We start from the raw sequence: 25,092 nt of genomic DNA on the forward strand, positions 1-25,092 counted from the left end.
TATTTGCTGTGCCATACATTTGGATTCGTACACTCGAATTTACCAGCCTGTCCCATTAAAAGCTGCGTCTGTGGTGAAACAGAAGTTTTTTCCACCCTTCCATGTAAATTTCAGGAAGATGCGAAAGTTATGTGCATGAGAATCGAGAAGTTGCTGTTTCAATATAATACATTTCGCTTAATAATTTTCAGTATAATTGACTTTAAAATGTATCGTAAAATTCTGGCTGAAATCGAAGCCGAGCAGCCGTGCAGTCTTCTCTTCTACGTAGAAGTCTTAGAATTAGCCCCTTTTTGAAGTACATCTCCTTATTATGTGTTATGAAATACAGCGCTCCATTTAGCCGCTTTCAAACAGCATCCATCTGGTAGTTGGGGACAGTTTTAACTTGAAGGCGCCAATGCATTATCTAGCGGACTTTGGGACCAGAAATGTAGAAAAATGTGCTGGTCGAAAGATTTCTCCTAAGCAGACAAAACTTCACTACTCGGCTTCAGTTTCGCATTTACAACTTGAGTCATATTGAATAATTAAAAAACAACATTTCTAATTCAGGGAATATGTGTAGTTATCCACTTGACTATCACCTTTTGTTGAGGAATTATTGTACTCCTCTTCAGATAATCCTACTGCGCAGGTCGAATTCTGCTGTATGATCCGAGCCATTTTTGGCGAATCTGTTCCAGCCACAGTAAGGAACATCTGCTATATGAAATCCTTCTACTAATTCCCCTTGCTTAACGTCTTAAAGAAACACTGGAGCTATAAGAGACGCAATTAGAGAGTTTTAGCGTGTCAGTAAGTTTCTTGCCATTTATGGATTGCCGGAGCCATGGACGGCGGTGGCAACACTGGTAGCGACACTGCCTGATGCTTTTTCACGCTACAACACATTTGAAGCATACGTGTGTTGGCTGATTGCTCTCGTGGAAAAAAAATAAAAAGAACACTGAATGTTAGGGATTATGCCGCTGCCAACGCAGTGCAACTACAGTGAAGTAGAATATGGTAGGTCACCGACGGGTTAGCTTTGCGCACTCTTTCGTTAAACTCTGCGTCAGGAGATCTGACTAGTGGCGTTGTTCCTGCTCTACACCTCTCCGACAACGCCGTATTCGGCAAGCGACAACACGTTTACGGACAAGGTAGAAGCTTCTTATTGTGGAAGGCTCCGGCTTGGTATTTATCCCAAGCATTTCTTTAACCTGCAACCATTATGCAATACGCCAGTGCTTTTGCATTCTACCACCTTCGGAATGCCCATGCATGTATATGCCACTGTGAGCAATAGAACTCGCGAACTGGTGCTCAGGATCAGAAACACCATTATTACTAAGCGACAGTGGCGGGTACTTTCTGGCACAATTTTTTTTTCTTCTGTGACCTTTTCCATATGCCTTGCCGTATGCGTAAAAAAGTACACAGAACATATACGACCTTTATGTTAAATCACAGCTAATTGAGGCATTCCCTCTTCCACCTTGTCACGAGACATCGCTGTTTAAAATAGGTCCACTATTCACGAGAAACCCGCCCATGACGCCATTATACACTTGCGTGCATATCGAAGCTTCAGGGTGAAAGCAATTAACGCCCCATCGTCCGGTTGAGAAAGACTTCCTTTACTGTCACACGCCTACAAGCATGCGGATTGAATTGCCTGTTTTGTTTTACCTATTTGATGGGAAAAAATTTTATTGCTACTATAAGTGAAAGATGAAAGCGCTTGTGCCACCGCTGCCAGGCGAAAATACACAAATATCGTTTTGGTAGAACTTCGCAAGCAAACTTTTCTTCCATACCATAGCATTCATCTCTTAACTTTGACCATCCAGCCCACGCAGTCGCAACTCTTAGTTTTGTATCTAGTATGCCGTACACTGAAATTCATTAACGTCCACCTCTATTATTTGCCCCTTGACACCCGTGCATCAACTTTCGTAAAGAATTACCTATCTGCTATACATAAACCTCAGCCCACAACCTAAATATTGTTGTCTGAACATTACCTACGTATTTAGACTTAGGCTTACTTGAAATATTAGTCTTATTCCTATTCCCTTATATTCTCTGGCGACCCATTCTCGCTAGCATAGCTTCGGGAAGAGCGAGTGCGAAGATTAACAACATTCCACTTCAGTCAACGATCTGCCGTTGATGACATTAGAGTGCTGGCTGAGGAAGATCGGATACAAAATCGAATAAAAATGCCATCTCATTTGTAACTACCAAATAAGGAAGAATTCTCGGCAAATATCTGCAGCAAGTGGCATGCCAGACACGCTCCGGAAAGTATTAAAAAAATGGCTGTGGCTTAGCTAAGGTTAAGCCCAGGATGCGAAGCATACTAGCCTTTATTTTAACGCGACAGCGTTAAGGAGCTCGTGTCGTAGAAAAGCCGGTGTCGTCGGCGTCGGCTCAGGCGTGCGGCGCTTGCTCAGGCGCACATTTCGTTGTCGCGTCGAACGCTGTGTTGCTCGACGCTCACCGCGTCCGATGCGTAGTCGCTGCGCCGTAGCAAAGCCACCTAGAAACAGTGCCTGTAGCACGCCGGAACCTTCGCTTCTCATTCCAACGAGCAGCTCTGTCTCCAGGAGGCATCTCACCTCGTGAGTGTCTAGCAGAGGCAAGCGCCGCTGCTTATATACCGCCGCGACGCCGCGAGCGACGGCGTGAGTTGGAGCCGCGTTTCTCCTCTGTCGTGACGTCACGCTGTCACGTGGTCAGCCTTGAAGGCGACGCCGCGAGCGACGGCGCGAGTTGGAGCCCCGTTTCTCCTCTGTCGTGACGTCACGGTGTCACGTGGTATTGAAGGCAACACCGCCGCGCCTGAGGAGCTGGGTTGAGCTCTAGTAATATGCTTCGCGTAAAAATGCCGCCAGACACGCCCCTACTCTGACTCTGCCTGATCGCTGCACACGTTTGTGCGATGCGCTATGGAGCGTGGTTTACTATTCTTGATTGAAAAACGTGAAAATGTCTGCACTTGCACAATTACCTTGAAATATATTCTATGCCGATACATTGACCTTTCCAGTACTTCAGTGCACGCCCCAGATGTGACGTAACAGTTGCTATATAGTTTCGGTGCGAATACTTAATTTGGTGGGAGTGCAGGAAAGCAGGTTCGTAAGAGCATCCACCGTAAAAGTTGCTGTTTATGATGCAGTTATTCGCTATGGTGATGGTAACAGTGTGAAAAAAATGTTCTTTAAGAGCCTTGGTCTTACACCAGGTGCGTTTTTTTTTTATTCTGTGCTGAGCAGGATGCCCCACGACAGGATAGGAAAGGCTAGATTTCAGGTTTCTCTGGAAACAAGAAAAGGAACATCAAGATGAGCGAAAAAAATCCGAAGACAGCTAAGCCCTTCTTATGAGTTGTGAATACGGAAGCATCAATGCCCATTTGAGCGCCGCTACACGCTCCTTCGAGTCATGAAGTCGAGGATTTCGCAAGAATACCACTTTGACAGAGAAAAAGAAAAGTTTCTCTGCAAATACTAAGTTTACTAAAAAGATGTTTTTCATCATTTTCGTCATGGTTTCCGAATGCGTGTGGCACTTACAGAACCAAATAAGTATTGTTGCAGCCAGAAACTTGTTTTTTATTAAACCCTTCGTCTGTGAAAATGGCTCATAATTGAAATCTCCTGTATTTAATTTTTAGTAATAAATATTGGTCATAACCGGAATTATTGTTTTGGTTCAAAAAAACCACAGATCACATAGGAAAGCCCGTAAATTCTGATGCTCTGTGCCCCTGTCCAACTTTGCAAAATGTTCCTTCGCGGAAGAAAATTTATTAAAAAAATATACGCAGTTTAAAACGTAATCCGTATTTTTGTACAAGTTTCGCACACCATTAGTAGGCGCTTATTATGAACCGCTTAAAAAAATGAACTAGTTTGCTTAAATAGCTCCAATGTTAGAAGCCCTTGTAGCTAAGCCCCTAGGTCGGCAGCTATCCATCCACCCAAGCGCTACCACCCATTTTATTTTTGTACTTGTTTATTTTTATTCTTACTCCGTGGCTACATTACCTGTACTCGGTGACAATACAAAAATTCGGGGTAAGCTCCGCTCGCCAAACCGCACTGCCCCTGTGCTTTGTACCTCCGCTCTTTAAAACGTATAGTTCCCGTGGGACACCGATATTGAAAGAAGTTCGCCCTCGCCGTTGCGTGGGGGACATGAGCGAACATAATTGGCTAGGATACGTACAGAAATTTTCTTTCTGTTGGACGGGCCTGGCATTTTCAACCGCATTTAGAATGTCACCGGCCATAATTCGTCCGCTGCTTCGAGAGGCTGGCTAGCAATAACAGATTGTTTACCCTTCACTATAGGCTGCACTCGTATGGTATATTGAGGAAGACGGCGCACTCAAAGTACTGGTGAGAACTTTTGTACAGAGCACACGGCTGTATTATTTGTTTATTTATTTGTTTATTTTCCTAGTTAAAGCGTTTGGTGGGAATTGTTGAAGCACACAGTTTACGTTACGCACACGCTTTTTTTGGCGACCTTAGTACCGTCTCCGCATGTTAGTGTTTGAACGTTATTCATATTATGAGACGCCAACGAACACTGACACCAAGGACAACATAGGGGAAATTACTTGTGCTTAATAAATGAAATAAAGAAACGATAAATTAATGGAAATTAAAGTGGATGAGAAAGCTACTTGCTGCAGGTGGGAACCGAACCCACAACCTTCGCATTTTGCGTGCGATGCTCTACCAATTGAGCTACCGCGGCGCTGTTTCCCCATCCGCTTTCTTGGGTATTTATGTGTCCTAGTAGAACCCTGGGAGTGTTAGCCAGCGCCATAACTCACGTACCTTGGCGGCGGACGTGGAACGTCCTTTTTGCGCAGGCGACACGAGAACGTGATCTTTTTGTGTGAAGGCAACTGGCCAATAAAGCCACACATGCTACCTGAATGCATCAATGTTGCCGGATTCGAGACCTTCGTTTTGTAATAAACGAGAAGAGAGGGGGTTAACCAAGGGTCCCGATTTTTATTAGTGATATCATGAGAAGCCAACAAACACTGACACCAAGGACAACATAGGGGATATTACTTGTGCTTAATGAATGAAATGAAGAGACGATAAATTAATTGAAATAAAGTGGACGAATATCAACTTGCCGCAGGTGGGAACCGAACCCACAACCTTCGCATTTCGCGTGCGGTGCTCTACCCTGTTGAGCTACCGCGGCGCTGTTTCCCCATCCACTTTCTTGGTATTTATGTGTGCTACTTTAACTGAGCGCATTTTGAATTTCTAGCTAACGGCTCTCTGTTTACGCAAAAGAACCTCATGGTAGTCTCTGGAGGGAAGTTTTCACCAGTGCATTAATGCTATCATAGCTTGTGCGGGCGATACTGCCAATTGTTATGTTTAGGGGAGAAATAAGCGTACGCGTAAATAAACGGAGCTGCACGAATATTGTAACACACAAAATACTGGTTACGTAACCAAAGTAGATGATGTCACATGACGTCGTTTTATCCGAAGCGTGTACAAACAGGGGGGGGGGGGGGGGGGTGCACGTAACAGTACGGAAACGCATAAATGTACGACACAGGTAATAGAGAATATCCCTTCTAAATCGTAACGGAAATAAACGCGATGATGAAATACGCGAATGTAAAAAGAAGTGTAGCCCGTGACAAAAAGAAGGCGGAACGTGTCGCTCCATTTTCGATACTACGACTGGGACTGATTTAATATACGACACGACACGCAGACCGGGGCGGGACGCCGCTCGTGCAATGCATGCTCAAAGCAGTCGTACAGGCACACACACACTCAAGGATGCAGATCCGACCGAAACGAGCATTCAGGGGGGAGCCGTGGTGAACGCCGAACGTGGCAACTATTATACAGCATGCTACGGGGTTACCTTTCCGCTGTACCGTGGGCCTCCAACTCCGTTTCATCTCTTGGGATTCACTCGGAGCGGGTGTACATAAAGGTTCGTGCCACTCGGAGTACAGCGAACTGGCGCTGATGTGCGGTTTTCCCTTGGCGCCGTCTTTTTATTCGCCGTCGACTTCCGAAGGGGAGCTGAGAAACGAACCGCGCCCTTTGCATTCATTCTCGCCGATTCTTTGTGCTCACATTGCCGCGCGCGAGGTTTTGAATGTCCATGGGCATCCTTCGGTGAACGCGACAACATATAGAGCGCGAATCTCATAAATTATGCAACGCACGACAAGACGCTTGGTTCATCGCGTGTATGCGATGAACCAATGCGTGTATGGTTGTAACTATGTACGTGCGCACGTGAACATGAATGTTAGCGTTGCCCGAGAGGTTCTTTCGGGCAATGCGATTTCCCCAGCTCAAAATACCGCAGATCCAGCATTACCTAGCCTTCCGCGTGCACGAAATTCAGAGATACATTAGTATAATGGCGATTTGCAAGGCACATTTCACAGGCCCCAAGATGTACAGCTCTCAGAACAGGATTCATAGTTAACTATTTTTGCGCGCACAATTGACAAGGACACAGTGAAGGGCGACACACGCCAAAAATAGTTTACTATGAATTCGTACCAAGTCGCCCAACTATAAGTTCTGCTGCATCTTATCTCAGAACAGGAATTTCCGCCACATCGAACACAGAGCAATGAAAACAGTCATGCCGACACTAGTATAGTGTGCAATGTGCAAACCAAATGTTCGACACATTTGGGCACGATTTAGTTATCTCGTATACAAAAAATACATCGGTCCTAAACTCAGATTACTCCCATTGGTGCTGTCCCGAATACATCAACTTGCGGGGAAATTCTCAGCTGTATGGCTATGTTCTATGTATTTGTGCGGTAAATAGTTCTTGGTCAGCTTGTTCCGTTCTTATTGGGATTGCTGTTAAGAGTCTCGGTGCAATATATTAGATTTCAAGATGCTCTTTTGTATATTTCTCCGTACGTTGAACTTTTCCCATGTTACACTTTACGAGTGGCTTGTTCTGAACAGTGCCTCACCAGCACATAAATAGAAACAATATTTGCCTCGCGTCACTGCACACGAACCTCCCCCCCCCCCCCCGAAAAAAAAAACCTTACCAAGGCAATCACATAAAACAAAAACAAGAAAAGCGCCAATATCTGCGATATTCTTCACGTTTCTTTTCATATTTTTTCTACCATTTCGGCACTAATATAGGCATCACGGGAATGAAAAGGGAAGATCAGCGAACCTAAAGTTCAACGACGCAAAGATCGACACGTTATAGGAACCGAAATATTTAGGACTATTTGATTTTTCCACTGAAGTATTGGTCGACGCAGAAGCGGTGGTCTCTGTGTGCCGTAGAGCACAAAGCGTTCTCAGTTATATCGCATTGCAATGTGGAATTAGTCCTGCAACAACGATGCATATCGGCGCAAGAGACGCGGAACCGATTTTCTCGAGATGTGGCATACTACGGACCACAGCATTTGAACCATCAAATGCCGTAAACGTTTCTTGCGACGACAGGTGCGTCCCAGGGAGCTACACTCGAGGACGACTTCAGTTGGTTCTCAAGCGAAGGCTAATAATAATAATAATATCTGGGGTTTTACGTGCCAAAACCTTTTTTCTGATTATGAGGCACGCCGTAGTGGAGGACTCTGGAAATTGTGACCACCTGGGGTTCTTTAACGTGCACCTAAATCTAAGCACACGGGTGTTTTCGCATGTCGCCCCCATAGAAATGCGGCCGCCGTGGCCGGGATTCGATCCCGCGACCTCGTGCTCAGCTACCCAACACCATAGCCACTGAGCAACCACGGCGGGTTCAAGCGAAGGCTACTGCCCCAAAGCACGTGGCTCTTGCACAGTGGCTGCGAGTGTTCCAGCAGCTTTGTTCTGCATTTCTTAGGTGGAAAATAATGACGATATTCTTTTATTTCTTACATCACATATTACAAACTATACGTAAAAATATTTACTCAGCAACTGATATTGTATTCTTAGTTGACCCTTTCGAGTTTTCGCACGCGCGAAAACGTCGAAAGTTTTCCGCATTTTTCAAAGGCGAAATGGCGCCCGCTCCTTCTTGTGAGCGTTTGTAGTTTGCTGTCAGGTCTAGCAGCGCCCCGGGAGACGGACGTCCCACTTAAACAGGTAAAACATGGCCGAAGCACGCAAAAAGAATGGTTGCAGCGTCTGCGCGGAAACTGACCGGATGTATCAGGAAATAAAAGAAAGATTGAGTAGCGATTTCGCGGCAAACGCGAGAGAAGTGCGTTGGCATTAGGTCGCACTACTTTGAGGTCCCGGCTCCGTACCGCGTTCACCACATGGTAGTGTTCAGGAACTCACTCAACACGTGCGGACCCTTTATGGAAGTGCGAATTACTGTTGTTTGGAATAGACCTCCATGAGCTGCAGTATATACATATACCGGGCGATCATTTAAAAGTTTTACGGAATTTTTAAAATTGTCCTGTCGCAGATAACGTAATTTTAGTACTTGAGCTCTATAATTCCGAGAGGCGTATGATACTTGCAAGAGAATTCGAAACAAATTTTCAACTAATTAGGACAAATTTCCTTAGTATTTCCTGAAATAATTAATTTAGTGTATATATTGCAATTTACGAATGGTAGCCGGTCAGCTTTCAAGGCGTATCTACTTGAAATGAATTTCCAGGATGACACCAGTTTGCAGATATACGCCATTGAACTGGCCATAAAAATGCACTGTTATTTCACTTACAAAACGCTCTTTTATGCATTGAAGCACAAAAGTAACCAGAACGCCATGTATTTCGTCCGGCACTTTGGGAAATAATATCTCGAATCTGGTCTCATCGCGGAAATTAACTTGAAGTGCATGCCTTCTGCAAACTCAAAGGCTACGATTTATGAATTGTAATATGGGCCGTAAAGCAACTAATTAAGAAGTAAATTTGTAAAGTGTTGTCAATTAGTTGAATATGTGTTCTGATTTTCGAGCTAATGTCCGTCTGTTCGAATAATCCAGCTCAACACGAAAAATTATGCTATCTGCCAAAGGCGATTCATAAAAATTCTGTAAAACTTATAAACGATCACCCTGTATACACATGACTATACAAAGCCCATAGACAACGAAGTCTAAGGCATCGGGGAAATTAGCGGTATTTGAAAGTGAAATGTAGAAAATAATAAAGAGAAATGAAAATGGACTAAAAGATAACTTGCCGCCGGCGGGAGCCCAACCCACAACCTCCGCATTACGCGTACGTTGCACTACCCATTGTGCTGCGGCGACCGCTACAAAGCCGTCCATAAAGTTGGTTGTTTATGTTTGCTACTTGGTTGGTTATGCGTTTATGTCAGTGTCTAAGTCTATGCCCCATATGTCAGCACCGGTAAGCCGCACTGATTGTTCACCTTCCTTTTCAATGATAAAGGTAAGCTTTCAGGGAGGAGCTGACAATGTCTCATGTATGCGATGTGACCCATTTTTATTTTTCTATGAATTTACTTTTCATGATTAGGGTTCTCTGTGATTAATTGACCTTGGTAAACAGACTCCTACACGGACTCTAGAGGCTGACTGGGGATCCTGAACTCTTGTTCTTTGCCAGTTAAGTCATCGTTATCTTTGTCTTCTGGATATTAATCTTCAGCCTCACTCTTACACTTTCTCTGTTAAGGTCCTCAACGATTTGTCGTAACTCATGTGCAGTGTCGCTGAATAAGACAATGTCATCGGCAAACCGAAGGTTGCTGAGGTATTCGCCGTCGATCCTTACTCCTAAACCTTCCCAGTTTAATAACTTGAATGCCTCTTCCAAGCAGGCAGTGAATAGCATTGGAGAGATTGTGTCTCCTTGTCTGACCCCTTCTTTATAGGCATCTTCCTACTTTTCTTGTGTAGAATTAAGGTAGCTGTGGAATCGCTTTAGATATTTTCCAAGATATTTACGTAAGCGGTCTCTACTCCTTTATTACAAGTTGCTTCTATGACTGCTGGTACCTCTACTGAATCTAATGCCGTATCGTAATCTATGAAAGCCATAAAGAGAGGCTGATTGTACTGTGCGGATTTCTCGATTACGTGATTGATGACATGGATGTGATCCATTGTAGTGTATCCCTACCTGAAACCTGCGTGTTCCCTTGTTTGTCTAAACTCCAGGGTTGCCCTTATTCTATTAGAGATTATCTTGGTCAATATTTTATGTAATATGGGAGTAAGCTAATGGGCCTATAATTTTCCAATTCTTTACCCTCTCCATTTTTGTGGATTAGTATAATGTTTGCATTCTTCCAATTTTCTGGGACCCTTCCAGTTGATAAACACTTCGCATCAAGAGCCGCCAGTTTTACAAGCACTATGTCTTCTCCATCTATGATTAAATTGACTGTTATTCCATCTTCTCCTGCCATTCTTCCCCATTTCATGTCTTGCAAGGCTCTTCTTACCTCATCTCTAGTTATAGGAGGAGTTTCTGTATCCTGTTCATTACTGTTTCGAAAGGAGTTATCCTGACTCCTCTGGGCAATCTACCGGTCAGTACAAAATTCTTCCGCTGCTTTTACTTTACCTTCGAGATTGCTGATGATATTACCCTGCTTATATTTCCATGCATACATCTTGGTTTCTCCTATGCCCAGTTTTCTTCTCATTGATTTCAGGCTGCGTCCATTTTTTGCGGCGTCTTCAGTCTTTCTCAGGTTACAATTTTGAATATGACGTATTTTCGCCTTGATGATCAGTTTTGACAGTTCCACGAATTCTCTCTTACCTCTTGAGTTGGACACTTTCATTCTTTGCCGTTTCTTTATTAGGTCCTTTATTACTTGGAAGAGCTTGCCTACTGGTTGCCTTGGTGCCTTGCCTCTCACTTCAATTGCTGCCTCTGAAGCCAGCCTAGTTATGGTTTCATTCATTATCTCGATGTCATCTTCATCTCTCTGACACCGGCAAAGGATGCCGAGAGCGAGTGGGGCTATACTAATCCAGGTACAACAAAAGTAGGAAGGCCCACTAAGCTTGAAGAAAGACACTTCCTCACCAGAACAGGAATTGGAAGCCCTGGTGCAGTATTCGGCCACTACATCGCTGATCATTCCGAGAATTTACCCATGGCCCGCAGTCCCCAGCACTGTCGGAGGACCTGACCAATGCGGTGGTCAGACATGTAGAGCAGCAGAGGGTGCTAAGAATATCTGGGTCCGGACAGGTCGCCAATGGAAACTGAACCTGTCAGCCTTTAACTGCCGAACTCTGTTAAATGAGGCGAGCTTAGGAGGACTGCTTGAGGAACTATCCGATATTGTTTGGGATATCATCGGCATTAGAGAGGTTAGAAGGAGTGGGAAGGCTTATACATTGCTGAATAACGGCCATGCCCTCTGCTATAGAGGTCTCCCAGATAAAAAACAATACGGGATAGGATTCCTAATCCATAAGGTCATAGCGGGAAACATTGACGAGTTCTACAGCATTAATGAGAGGGTAACAGTAGTCGTAATTAAACATAAAAGACGTATAGAATAAAGGTATAACATCCAGTCATGATGATGAGGAAGTAGGTCAGGTTTAAGAAGATGTTGAATTAGCAATGAAAAAAGTACGAACTCGGTGTACTGTATAGTACGGTGTAGTGTATGTACTGTATGGACTCTGTGGAAAATTGGGAAAAAGTAGGCGGGTAAACAAGCAATCGGCACTACGGCTTCGATTCTAGAAACGCTAGAGGATAAATGCTGGTAGAAGTCGCAAAAAGGAATAAGCTGAGAATAATGAACGCCTTTCTCAGGAACAGTAGCAAGAGAAAGTGGACCTAGAAAAGTCCTAATTGTGAAACAAGAAGTGAAATTGTTTTAATACTTTCTGCCGATCCCCGCATAGTGCAGGATGTAGAACTGGTAGATAGGGTAACATGCAGTGATCACAGGTTAGTAAGGGCTAGGATTCACCTCAATTTGAAAAGAGAAAAAGTGAAATTGGTCAAGAAGAAACAGGTCAACATAGAGGAAGTAATGGTGAAAGCAGACAAATTCAGGCTGCTACTCGCAAACAAATATGCAGCATAAGAGAGCAGGCACGTGGCTAAAAAACACTCGTACGCCACCCAATGACATCAACGCTGCCAGATTCGATGCCCTCGTCATTTATGAACGAGAAAGAACAAGGGAGACCGAGGAGCTTGATTTTATGTGAAGCATGCTAGCCGCACAACCACGCACTTCCTTGCTGCGGCGCGCGCGGCCGCGTAGCTACCATATGACGTCATAACAGCTGCAAAAGCGGAGGCTCAACTCGTGCGCTCGCCTGCGGTCGCACAAATGGTACTGCGGCCTAACTCCCGCTCCTCCCGCTAGGGCACTGACGTCACAACAGCTGCATCATCATCATCATCAGCCTGGTTACGCCCCCTGCAGGGCAAAGGCCTCTCCCATATTTCTCCAACAACCCCGGTCATGTACTAATTGTGGCCATGCTGTCCCTGCAAACTTCTTAATCTCATCCGCCCACCTAACTTTCTGCCGCCCCCTGCTACGCTTCCCTTCCCTTGGGATCCAGTCCGTAACCCTTAATGACCATCGGTTATCTTCCCCCCTCTTTACATGTCCTGCCCATGCCCATTTCTTTTTCTTGATTTCAACTAAGATGTCATTAACTCGCGTTTGTTCCCTGACCCAATCTGCTCTTTTCTTATCCCTTAACGTTACACCTATCATTCTTCTTACCATAGTTCGTTGCGTCGTCCTCAATTTGAGTAGAACTCTTTTCGTAAGCCTCCAGGTTTCTGCCCCGTAGGTGACCCTGAGGACCCTGAGGCCCGAAAGAAGCGTTGCGCGGAACAAGGGCGTCTTCGTTAAGCGGCGAAACGTGGTGCACACCCCGAATGTATGTTTACAGTGCACACATGCAATTTTATAACCAATTGAGTTATGTACGTCCCCGTAATTCAATTAAAGTTTAACAGTTTGGCTACGATGCGATGTGCCATGTGAGACAATGGCGATGCTCAACTCTCAGAGAGAGAGGGAGAAAGAAAGGAGAAGGTAGAGTTAGGGAGATTAACCAAGGACGTGGCCGGTTGGTTACCCTACACTTGAGGAGGGGAAAAGGCAAAGAATAGATAAGAAGGACGGAGCAAAATAAAAAAAATTGGAGGACGCTTAAGCTTCGCATTCAAGAGTGGGACGCGACAGCGTTCCCGTCGACCCGCCAAGGGGTATAAGACAATGCGCTACGGCACAGCGATCCCTTACGATGCGCCCCGCATCGGACTTAGCGCCCACCTATCACGCGGTGAGCGTCGAGCAACGCAGCGTTCGGCGCCGCAACGAAACGTGCGCCTGAGCGAACGGAACGAACCAAAGAACTCGGTGTCTCGGAGGGGAAACGATCTACGCCAGCCAAACGTCGTGATCGGCACGGGCAGAGAGATAGTAATCTAAACCGGGAGCACGGCGAAGCGTCGTCAGGGGAGAGGGAGTCCCGCGACGCGCCTGGCAGTGGTCCCAATGCGGGCGCGGCGCGCCTCCTGTCGGGGCAGCGCCGTACATTGAGACGAGGGAGTCTTCTGTGTTTGCCGCAAGATGGCTCTGCGTGTGCGGAAAGCGCAGAAGAAATGCAGCGGAAATTCACTTCGCAACTCGTCTAATTGCGACTTCTGTACGTTACATGTTCATAATTACCGATATACACCGCATTATAACTTTCCACGGCTCGTTTCGAAGGCAACACCGCATTCACTAGAGGCGCGTTTGCACCGCTTGGAAGCATCGAACTCGTGGCTGAGTGGTAGCGTCTCCGTCTCACACTCCGGAGACCCTGGTTCGATTCCCACCGGGCCAATCTTGGAAGTTGCTTTTTATTTATGAAGCGCCTGCCGTGATTTATCGCTCACGGTCAACGCCGCAAACGCCGACACCGACGCCGACGACACCGGCTCTTCTGCGACACGAGCTCCTTAACGCTATCGCGTTAATAAAAGGGCAGTCATTCACAGAGCCAGTCACAGAAGAGTGTGCACTGTCAGAAGCGCCCGTACAGTCCAGTAGCCTTTAAAATGTGCAGAGGGGCTTTTGAGGCCTTTCGCATGCAAGGATGCATAGGTCATGGTCCCAGGATCTTTTCCTACAAGAGCACTGTATTATGTAATAAGCTGAGTATAGCTTGTAGACTACGTCGTTGAGCGTCAGAGTATGCGCGATGACACAAAAGGTGCTCCAGAGTCTCATCGCACCTGCACAAATTGCACGCCGCACTGTTGGTCAATCTGATTAGGAATGAATATAAATTTATTAAATACGACACCCACCCACCAGAGATACAGTAAAGTTGTTTCACGACAGACATTAAGAACCCTGACGCACAAGCACGCCTTAAGAGAACACTTCTCCCTGTGTGTTCTATGTGCAAACAGCAGTGGTGCACACAAGGTAACGTTTAACATCGCCTCACGACTTTCGTCTTGGACTAAACACTAAAGAAATTACACATTCCCCGCCGATATCTCCGCTTATTATCGTCAATCAAAGCAATCAGCATACAGAGCTTGGCGCACATCGATTACACATCCCACATCGACTGGCGCAGCATGGCCTTAGTTGCCTGTGTGCCATTAACCCCTAACTTAAACTACAGTGCGTCCGATCTGCAAATGTTCTTTCGGCACGTCATGCTTATGCCCAATCGACTGCCCCATTGGTTGTGTCTTTCCTCCCATCATTGCCTTGAAATCATCCACCAGTTCTTCATTTTTACCAACAAGACGAGCACACAAGTCCGGTAATGCTACGTGTTGTAAGAAGTTTGCCACTCATGTTTCTAGCGAGCCACAAATAGCGACCCCGGAGCAGTCCAGGTAGCGCTCGCTATTAGGTTCTAAACGTGAAGAAACAGAGCCCGTATGCAAGGTACAGAAAAAAAAAACCATTTCGCTGCGCAACCCAGCGACAGCATGAAATGTCAGCTTTTTTCCGGTGAGGTGGTTTTATAGCCCATCATGCGTGACATCAGCCATGGGCGATGGGCGCAGGCGCATTCGTTGGGAAGTCAAGGGGCGCAGTTTTCGTTGACAGGCAACGGACGCCAGACGAGGCCAGTCTGTGAAGCCGCGTAATCGTTGAAAGCCTGAACCAACTGTAGTTAACACCGTTCTACTGCAGGTACACAAGAGATGATTAATTGCTAAGCAACCTAGTGAATAGCTTTAGTGCTCTGAAAAAATCACCGACTCAAAAAGGCAATTTTAAAGCGAAATCAGTTCTACAGACTTCAGCGTTTGTTGCGCGTGGTAATCCCAACCGACACCGAAGTCATCAGGTTGCTTCGTGACTTCGACGCATGCTGAGTTTCTCGCTGTTAAGAAGTAGGTACGTATCAAGGGTCCTATAACGTAAAGCTATTCCAATAAGTTTTTATTGCCATCTCCTGACGCCAAATTTGCATAGTCACCGACGCAAGCATCGAGCAGTGACCCGCAGGGTTGTCTGAAGGGACCTATCAAACGCTCATCTCGTTTATGGCAAGTCACGTTTGTTTGCATTAAAAACGAATAACATTACCAACACTGAGCGGCTTGTCTTATCTAATTGGCTGACAAGAGGCGAGGAGCATGCTCAAGTGGAGAGGGATTCGATGGGGCCGAGGCAGTGCACCGAAAATTGATAACCGGATGAAGAGGTTGGTGCCGGCGTCTGCGATTGGTCTGCTTTCCCTTACTTACTATGCAGTGGCTGACGGAAAATTGCGGCCGCATGCAACGGAAGATTAAGAATGTCGCTAAAACGGATCCTCAACAAAGAAGAGTTGGCGGAATGAGGTCGTAAACGTGCCGAAACTATTCGAAAACGTTACATGTCCTCACAAGAGGTTTTATTATGCGCAAATAAACCCATGCTCTCCTGCAGGTGCGAGTAGCCAGTGCCTGAGCGGTCGGCAGCAGCCTATTAAGCAGCAGGCTATTCAGCAGGCTATTCAGAAAAAATGCAGTTTTGTTCGGCATATTAATCCATCTTTAATGCGTACACGTCAATTTGACGCGGTGAGTTTTTGCGGTTTTGTGACGTCGCGTGAGATCGAGATTGTGAGATCGAGATAGAAGAAGAATAAATGACCACTCTTAACAGAAAGCGCTGAACGGACGATAAAGGAAGACACGCTTAGTATAGCAACAAGATTATTACCCCACATCTCTTAGAGGCCAGCAGGATGAGTAATAATCGTTCTTCTAGAAGCGCAAATTGTACCAGTGAGCATCCAAGCAGTTGTATATACTGACAAAGTTGTGGAAATAAATTTTTATTAGGTGCTCCCGGCACGCATGCGCATTACGCAGTCGAACGTAACTGTTCGTCTTACATAAGGAAAGTTATTATTTATCAGAATATTGCTCTAAGACCGCCGCCCCGCAGCATAATAGACCATGCAGAAGACTACGTAGCAGCCCTTACTAACTTAACGTCCATGCACTTGTGGATCTCTTCTTTTATTAAATAGCTACGAAAGAGATATTAATTAGTAACTGCCACTGTTAGCAAATTTGTACTGGCTTGTTATCTTTTTAATAATTTTTTTCTCCCGGTGCAGAGGTTTGCATGTACGACAATGTAGCTCAAAATGTCGCACACAACAATGTGCGAATTCTTTGGGTGTCCCGGGGAAGACCAAAGGAGCATCTCGGGTTACACCGGGAACCAGCCAAGTGCAACGACGGACGATAAATCACCGTGCTCCTATACGGGCCAGCAGAAAGAGCGAGCAGAAGAGGGTAGGCGTCACGGTGGGTAAGGAGGGGTCAGTCGCGGAGATCGCGCCGTTCGTTGGATTGAGACTTTCGCGAGGCGGAAAGGGCATCTACAAACAGGAGCGGCCTCTTCCAACGAGGAAGGCCCGAGGCGCCATTTTCTCTCGGCACCGCTCACGCCATTTCCGATTTCACACGCCTTTGCTAAGCGAGCGTGTCGTCGCGGGTTCATGAGAAATGGGCCCGGGGTGACGTCGGGACGGTGAAACCCGACACTCGGACTACTGGAGAAGCACTGCATTCGCATAACGCGAAACGCAGTCGCACAATTGCCTTGAGCACCGACCGAGTATGGTAACGACAAGCATGTGATAAATGATTTCACTCTCGAGAAATGCCTCCGAAGCCGAACCGTTCTTCAAGCTAGTGTTCCACTCGCGCTGCGCGCTTCGGAGAAAACGTCGCGTGTCTGCTAAACTGAGGATGTGGCGTTCTAGCGCGATCAATGGTGACTGCTCTGCGTCAAAAAAAAAAAAAGCGAAGCAGGGATGAAGACAGGACGGATCGTAGTGTTCCTTTGTGGTAATCCACCTATCTGTACGTCGCAAATAGTGTGCGTCATGTTTAATCACAAACACACAAATCGTGTTCCAGCAAATGTTGGCCAAGCTGGTAAACAAAAAATACGATTAAAAACACTGTGCAAGATATGATTTTAAGAGTTACAATGTTTCGTTGTCACGCTTCGGACAAACAAATACTGTAGTTCTTAATATGATATCTAGTACAGTGTTTTTCAAATTTTTATTTCCCTGAACAACTTGGCTAACGTTAGCTGAAGCATATTATATATATATATATATATATATATATATATATATATATATATATATATATATATATATATATTGACACGCGCTAAGGCAAGAATAAGCAGCAGGATCAGCAGCCAGACACGAAAATGTCAGACACAAGGAGGACGGTTCACCAGCCGGCGCAAGATCCTTGACTTCGTCGTCTTCAATCACCGTTTTTGCTGGGCACGCAGCGCTGGCTCAAAACACCAGGTGGCATTATTCCCCCTCCCAACGGAGCATCGACTCGATGCTCAAACACAAAACGTACATGGAAACTACACAAATTAGGTAAGACAAAGTGCGGGGGGGGGGGAGAACGCGCTAGCACACATACGGAAATGCACACGGAAAAAATGTGTTCTGTGGTCGGGAACAAAAAAAAAACGCTTCACAGTTCTTTGGAGGAAGACGCGACGACAGCGAAAATAAAAGGTTGTTTCACTAGTACACTTCACCGTGTAAAATACGGCTTGAGGCGGACCACATGTACAGTCTCTGCGCGTGGTAAACAGCGCTTGGACGATGGCAGGTCTCCATCTGGGATCACTTCATAGTTCACGTCGCTTACACGCCTTAGTACTGTGTATGGTCCGAAGTACTTGCTGAGGAGTTTCTCGCTGAGGCCTCGCCGTCTAATGGGTGTCCAAACCCAAACTTGGTCACCAGGCTCATAGGTCACTTGTCTATGGTGGAGATTGTACCTTATTGCATCGGTACACTGCTGCTGTCTTATGTGCACGCGGGCCAGTTGACGCGCTTCCTCGGCGCGCTGAATGTACTCCTCGACGTCAGGAGCTAACTGGTCGAGCTGGTCGGTATCTTCATATGGAATCATGGCGTCTAGCATAGTTTGGACGTCTCGACCATAAACGAGGCGGAATGGCGGGAAGCGTGTAGTTTGCTGCGTGGCAGTGTTGTACGCAAACGTTACGTACGGTAGGATTTCGTCCCACGTCTTGTGCTGCACATCCACGTACATAGCGAGCATGTCTGCCAGTGTTTTGTTTAGTCTTTCTGTCAAGCCGTTAGTCTGAGGGTGGTATGCAGTGGCCTTTCGATGACTCGTGTAGCTCAGCTGGAAGATGTCATCCAGAAGCTTCGCCGTAAATGCCGTCCCTCGGTCAGTGATGATGAATGACGGTGCGCCGTGCCGAAGCACAATGTGATGCATAAAAAACTGTGCAACTTCAGATGATGTCCCGTGTGGTAGTGCCTTCGTCTCAGCGTAACGCGTCAAGTAGTCAGTTGCGACAATGATCCACTTATTGCCGGAGGAAGACAAGGGAAATGGTCCGAGAAGGTCCATTCCAACTTGATCAAACGGCGTACGCGGAGGGTCGATGGGTTGTAGAAGGCCTGCAGGCTTGCAGCGTGGTGACTTGCGGCGCTGGCATTCACGGCATCCTTTCACGTAGCGTTTGACGCAAGCAGTAAGTCTAGGCCAGTAGTACAGTTGCCGTACCCTGTCCAGAGTCCTTGAGTAGCCCAAGTGGCCAGATGTCGGCTCGTCGTGGCAGGCTAATAGGATGTCGTCGCGAAGGGCTTGAGGTACTACTAGCAGATGTGGTTTGTCGCCGGCACCTGTGTTTCTTTTGTATAAGATGCCCCCTCGTAGGCAAAATGACGACAACCGTCGCGAAAGTGGGCGAGGAATGGACGCGATGCCGCCTTCTAAGTGATCGATGACGGGTCTTAACTCAGCGTCCGATCGCTGTTTAGCGAGCAGATCCGGCCCGCTGAGGGCTCCCAGAAAGGCGCTGTCGTCTTCCTCGTCAGGATTCGGAGATTTAATAGGTGCCCGTGATAACGTGTCAGCATCTTCATGTTTCCTGCCTGACTTGTACACGATGGTGATGTTGAATTCCTGGAGTCGCAGACTCCAACGTGCCAATCGTCCAGAAGGGTCTCGGAGGTTGGTCAACCAGCACAAAGCGTGATGGTCGGTCACAACTTTAAATGGCCGCCCGTAGAGATACGGCCTAAACTTTGTGGTAGCCCAAATAACCGCGAGGCACTCCTTCTCTGTGGTGGAATAATTGGACTCTGCGCGTGACAGAGTGCGGCTCTCGTAGGCTATGACTCGTTCAGTGCCGTCTTGTCGTTGCACCAGGATATCTCCGAGACCGATATTGCTGGCGTCAGTGCGTACTTCTGTGTCGGCATCCTCATCAAAATGACCGAGCACGGGAGGAGAAGACAAGCGACGTTGTAACTCCGCAAAGGCGGTCTGTTGTGCATCAGTCCAGAGGAATGGCGTGTCGTCACGCGTAAGGCGAAATAGCGGATCTGCAATCTTCGAAAAATTTTCAATGAAGCGGCGATAATATGCACACAAGCCCAAAAATCGTCTCACACTTTTCTTATCGGTTGAAGCGGGAAAAGCAGCTACGGCAGCAGTCTTCTCAGGATCAGGCCGAACACCTGCCGCGCTTATGACGTGACCAAGGAACTTCAGTTCCTCGTAACCGAAATGGCATTTCTCTGGCTTGAGTGTAAGGTCAGCCGATCGAATGGCTTCGAGTACATGCCGAAGGCGTCGAAGGTGCTCGTCAAAAGTTTCCGAAAAGACAACGACATCATCGAGATAGACGAGGCAGCTTTTCCATTTGAGGTCAGCGAGAACGGTATCCATCATTCGCTGAAATGTGGCTGGAGCGGAACAGAGCCCGAAAGGGAGTACTCTAAATTCGTAAAGGCCGTCCGGAGTTACGAAAGCAGTTTTCTCGCGGTCACGCTCATCTACTTCAATTTGGGCACGCAGCGCTGGCTCAAAACACCAGGTGGCAATATATATATATATACGCTTTGCCATTTACTTCTACTGTAGCATTGCCCTGCACTGACGGTAAAAAAAGTATTTTAAGAGCAACTTTGCATCTATAGACACCGAGTCGAGTTGTAACTAAAGTAATGTTACTGCACGAGCAAGTTCTATTCCTGTTCGTTTGAATTTTTGGAATTGAAAGTAAACTGAAAGTAAATTAATTGAAACTAAATGAATGACGAAATATCAAGTTAGAAATTTTGCGAGTAATATTGCTTATTATGTGACGCTGTTCTCATAACGTCTCGTTATTTGTGGGTAAGTGTAGCCATGTTCAAAGCTGAAGATTTCAAAGTGATTCAACAGCGTAGTCAGTCCGCCCAATTCGGTGTGCTCACTGAGCTCGGATTAACAGTTGAGCGGAAATCAGTTTACAAAAATAAATAGGCCTTTGGGCGTGGGCCAGCGGCTTCGCTGTTCCGCCGTAGGACGTATCAGATTCTGAGATTTACACCTCCCACTTCGTCTGAATAACATTGATTGATACTATACGTTCCCCCACCCTGAGCGGGTTACAGGAGCATAAAGTGTTACTCTTACGAAGCGAATACATGACGTCAAGCGCCAGGTGGATTCACGCGTCGACACTTCTACAATTATGGGGGAGGTGGTTTGCGCCTAATAGTTATGCGTACAAGTGCATAAATGTAATTCATGAGCGTGCAGGTGGGCCTCGCATAGTATGTTCCAAAGCAGTCCACCGTAGCCATATAAACCTGGCAAAAATGTAGCCAAAACACGAAAACTAGGATGGCGTTCAAGTTCGTATAAAAACACACATACATTACAAAGGCTACGTACTGCGATAAGAATGAACCTGTCAAGTAAGACCGTGATGAATTTGTTTAAATTATCATTATTACTAGCTTCAAAAGCAAAGAAAAAGGGCGAAATCAGCATCTACATCCATTTTAGGAATACTAAATATTAAGACGTATGAGCTGAGTTGCATTAGCTAGGAACACTTCTACAACATGATTTTGGCTTCTAGCGCGAAGTGAAACACGGACACAGAAAGGAGCAGACAGGACGAGCGCTCCGTGTTTCACTTCGCGCTAGAAGCCAAAATCATGTTACCGTACCAACTCGCCCAACTGTCTATCCTTTTACACTTCTACAATAAAGAATAAAAAAGTAAAAGGCGCTATCATATTCAGACAAAGCTTGGTACACTAGAATAGATGTAAGAACGAAGGCGACGCCGTTCAGAATTTGCCGCAGCAGTCCGCCGTGAGGTCATGAATTATAATGGTGTCCGCTCGGGTTTAGTTCGCTTTATATCTGTACAGATGGAATGCATTGTATTCAAAAGAAGCAATAGACTCAACTTAGCCAGTTACAAGAACATTTGCTAGGCGACAGGTCTCCTAATACAAAAAGGACTACCTTGAAACCCAAGGGGCTCCACTGACGCACCGCCAGTCAGGTTCTGGCGCGAAATTCTAGCTTTATTTTCTCTTCTCGAAATCAACTTCTTATACCAAATTTGCAAATATTGAGTTTTCAAATACCTTGAAAGTCTTAGAAGGCTGGCGTTTCTTTTACTGTGTCTTAAACCGCTACTATTATCCCGCAGTGCGTGTGTTTGCTTTCCGCGATTCCCTCATAAAGTCGAGCACATCGCTCTGCCACATATCGTAGATGCTTCTTATTTTCTGACTGTTCTGCAGAAAATCTCTGGATCAAAGGTGATCGCAACATTTCGCCACATTGTCCGGCTCACTCTGTCTTTTGCGACTCTGCTACTCAGTACGCGCCCCGATGTGGAAGCATAACAGATCACCGAGTGAGACGGAGCGAGTGCCCAAACATCGCAATGCCCTGTTCCATGTGGCCACCTTCTGCACCACGATGGGTCATGACACATGCATCTCCTGGTAAACAAAACCAAAAATGCTTTGTAAAAAAATGGTCATGCTCTATTCGCGGACGCGCTCCGAAGCTTCCCCGCATTTCTTTCCAGGATTGAAAACGAGAACAAGGTAAGGGCGTGAGCCATCGTTTCGACAAGTGAACTTGTGTTTTTCAACCCAACATATGCTTTCCTCGGGGCAGTTAGGTAGGGTTAATCTAAAGGGGAGATGGGGTAAGGCGCGTGGGTTACGCAACGACCGAAGGTGTGTTATCCGCGAGCGTGTATAAAGTGAGAGTAAAGGGTTGCTACGCACACGGCCGGTGACACGGACGTGTGTCAGCTGGCGTGTCAACGGCCGTGTGCACAGCACCACTTTATTATCTGTTTCGCTGGAGATCAGTGGGCTATCGTCCCTCCGAAAGAGATAATAAAAGGAGTGCCAGAAAACGATGCTCGTGCAAAAGAAAATACTGTTATGGAATATGAACGTATAAAGAAAAGAAAAAAGAGAAATGGAGAAAAAGAACGCTAGGCAACCAAATGAAAATCAATAAGTGATGTTGCCTGTAGCTTGAAATTTAGCACAGCAAATATATTTCCATAGCATCCTTTGAAACATTTATGCCTGTTGGCTGCAATGTCTTCAACTCACGGATGAGGTATGATTCCCTGTATTTTCCTTTTCGTTTAGAAGGGGAATCTGACTAAGATGTACAGGTTCAGTTTATCGAAGTTTTGATCTGGTTGGTTGAAATGTTTGCCAACGGCTTTGGGAAGTTTTTTATCTGTGTCCACGCGATGTCCGTTTAACCTGACGTGCATTGAATGTCCCTTTTTACCGATATATTTTTTCTTATAAATTATATAAAGCTTATAAATCGCATCCGAACTTCATCCGAACTAAATCTACTTTTCACTTCATGTGCATAGCAATTTGTGGTGTTAAGTTCAATGTCACTTTGAAGGTACCTGCAGGTCTTGCACCTAGGACAACAAAACGTGCTTTTATAACGGAGGGATGATGTTGGCTGACTTTTGCTTCCGCTAACATGTCTTTAAGATTTCTGATGCGGCGATAGGTGACCCTTGGTACATCTGGAAACGCTTTTCTCAGACGCGATCGTTAATTGATAATATTGGGTGGTATTTTCGTAGGATTTTGTTTATATTTGGGAGGGCATTAGAATACTTTGTTTGAGGACTGGCGGTCTGTCAGATTCTGGTGTTGGCTGTTTCATAGCTAATTCCGACTGCTTCTCCAACCTTAACGAGACATCATAAGCTCTGTGGAGAAGACGTTGTCGAGAGAAATTTCTAGTACCTATTTCAGAGAGACGATAGCCCACTGTCCTCCAGCGCAACAGGTAATGAAGGGGTGCTACGCACATGGCCGCCGACACGCCGGCTCATACACGGTCACGTCATGGGCCATGTTCATAGCACCCCTTCTTTCTTAATTCTACACCCTCGCCGCGAACACACATTGGGACGGGTCCTCACCCACCCGCCTTACGCGTTGTGCGTGCCGATGGACGCGCCACTGGAAGTATGTGCGGCTTTGAAAAACACAAGTCCACTTTTCGAAACTTTGGTTCGCGGTTTTAGCGTGTTCTCATTTTGCTCAACATTTTGAATTTCCATCTCCCGCCTTCCCCGTCTTTTTCCAGGATTTAGAGGTTCACAGCCTTTATTGAACGCGAAAAGTAAAATAATTCGTTAGTGTCATGGCACTACTTCTTTAAAAGAAATGTCCGTATACTTAAGGTTCTAGGAGCAGTGTCTTATTTTGTGTGTGTGTGCGTGCGTGTGTGTGCGTGCGTGCGTGCGTGCGTGCGTGCGTGCGTGCGTGCGTGCGTGCGTGCGTGCGTGCGACTTGTGATGTCCTGGCTGAGTCGCAGCTTTGGCTCTGCATAGTGACACTTACGCAGAAATTGACTTGTAAAATGAACAAAATAGGCTTGTATGATGGTAAACGAATGCGATACTCGGGTAAATATTGATTGATTGCACGCATCTGTAATGCCCATATTAGGCACCAGCCAGGTTGAAGAAGATAATCGTTTATGCGCACCAAACGGCAATTACCACGGCAGATTTAATCGTGGGAGCTATTTGGCCTCTTTGACATAGCGTATTATCAATGCCCGCCATCAGGCAGGGCTGGAAATGTCTTACAGCTTCGCAGCCTTTAGGACCCGCAGGCATGAGCGTGACAGGACCGCCAATTACTGCGACCGGCCAGTTTCTGTCATCAATGAATTACTGTAGTCAAATTACACTGAGAATGCATAACGAAGGCGAGATGGGCAGCATGGCGTGTGTCGTTCGCACAGTATTTACTTACACGATTAAGTATGCGATTGGTATTGTAAAAAAGAGGCAGTTTGCTAAAACTGAAGGGTAATATTTCGCCCGCAGATGCTCGTCACTATCGTTCTGCGCGAGTGTCTTGTCTTAGTGGGAACAGGTTCTCTCGAAACAAGGTCCGTCCGTCCATCCGTCCATCCGTCCGTCCGTTCTGTCTGTCTGTCCGGTCTGTCTGTCTGTCTGTCTGTCCGTCCGTCCGTCCGTCCGTCCGTCCGTCCGTCCGTCCGTCCGTCCGTCCGTCCGTCCGTCCGTCCGTCCGTCCGTCCGTCTGTCTGTCTGTCTGTCTGTCTGTCTGTCTGTCTGTCGACGCGCCTGACGCTTACCTAGTAGCCAAAGTTGTCTACCAGCTTGCTCCACTAGGTATGTGCTCGTGGTTGCGTTACAGTCGTAGTTATTTCGATGTCTACGTTGCAGCCTCGACATCTGCCTCTCGTCGTGCCGTAGTCATGACACCTTTCATGCCGACCTAGTGTTCCAGTTGACT

At 46.3% G+C, this 25,092-nt stretch overlaps 1 non-coding gene across 1 annotated transcript; it reads right to left on the bottom strand.

Annotated features, from left to right (window-relative positions):
- Positions 1-4,685: 4,685 nt before the first annotated feature.
- On the bottom strand, positions 4,686-4,758 carry TRNAL-CAA (transfer RNA leucine (anticodon CAA)). Its single transcript has one exon. It is a non-coding gene; the product is annotated as a tRNA-Leu (tRNA).
- Between the last annotated feature and the right edge of the window lie 20,334 nt (positions 4,759-25,092).

The sequence above is a fragment of the Dermacentor albipictus genome, unplaced genomic scaffold, assembly GCF_038994185.2.
Source record: "Dermacentor albipictus isolate Rhodes 1998 colony unplaced genomic scaffold, USDA_Dalb.pri_finalv2 scaffold_15, whole genome shotgun sequence".
Lineage (NCBI taxonomy): Eukaryota > Metazoa > Arthropoda > Arachnida > Ixodida > Ixodidae > Dermacentor > Dermacentor albipictus.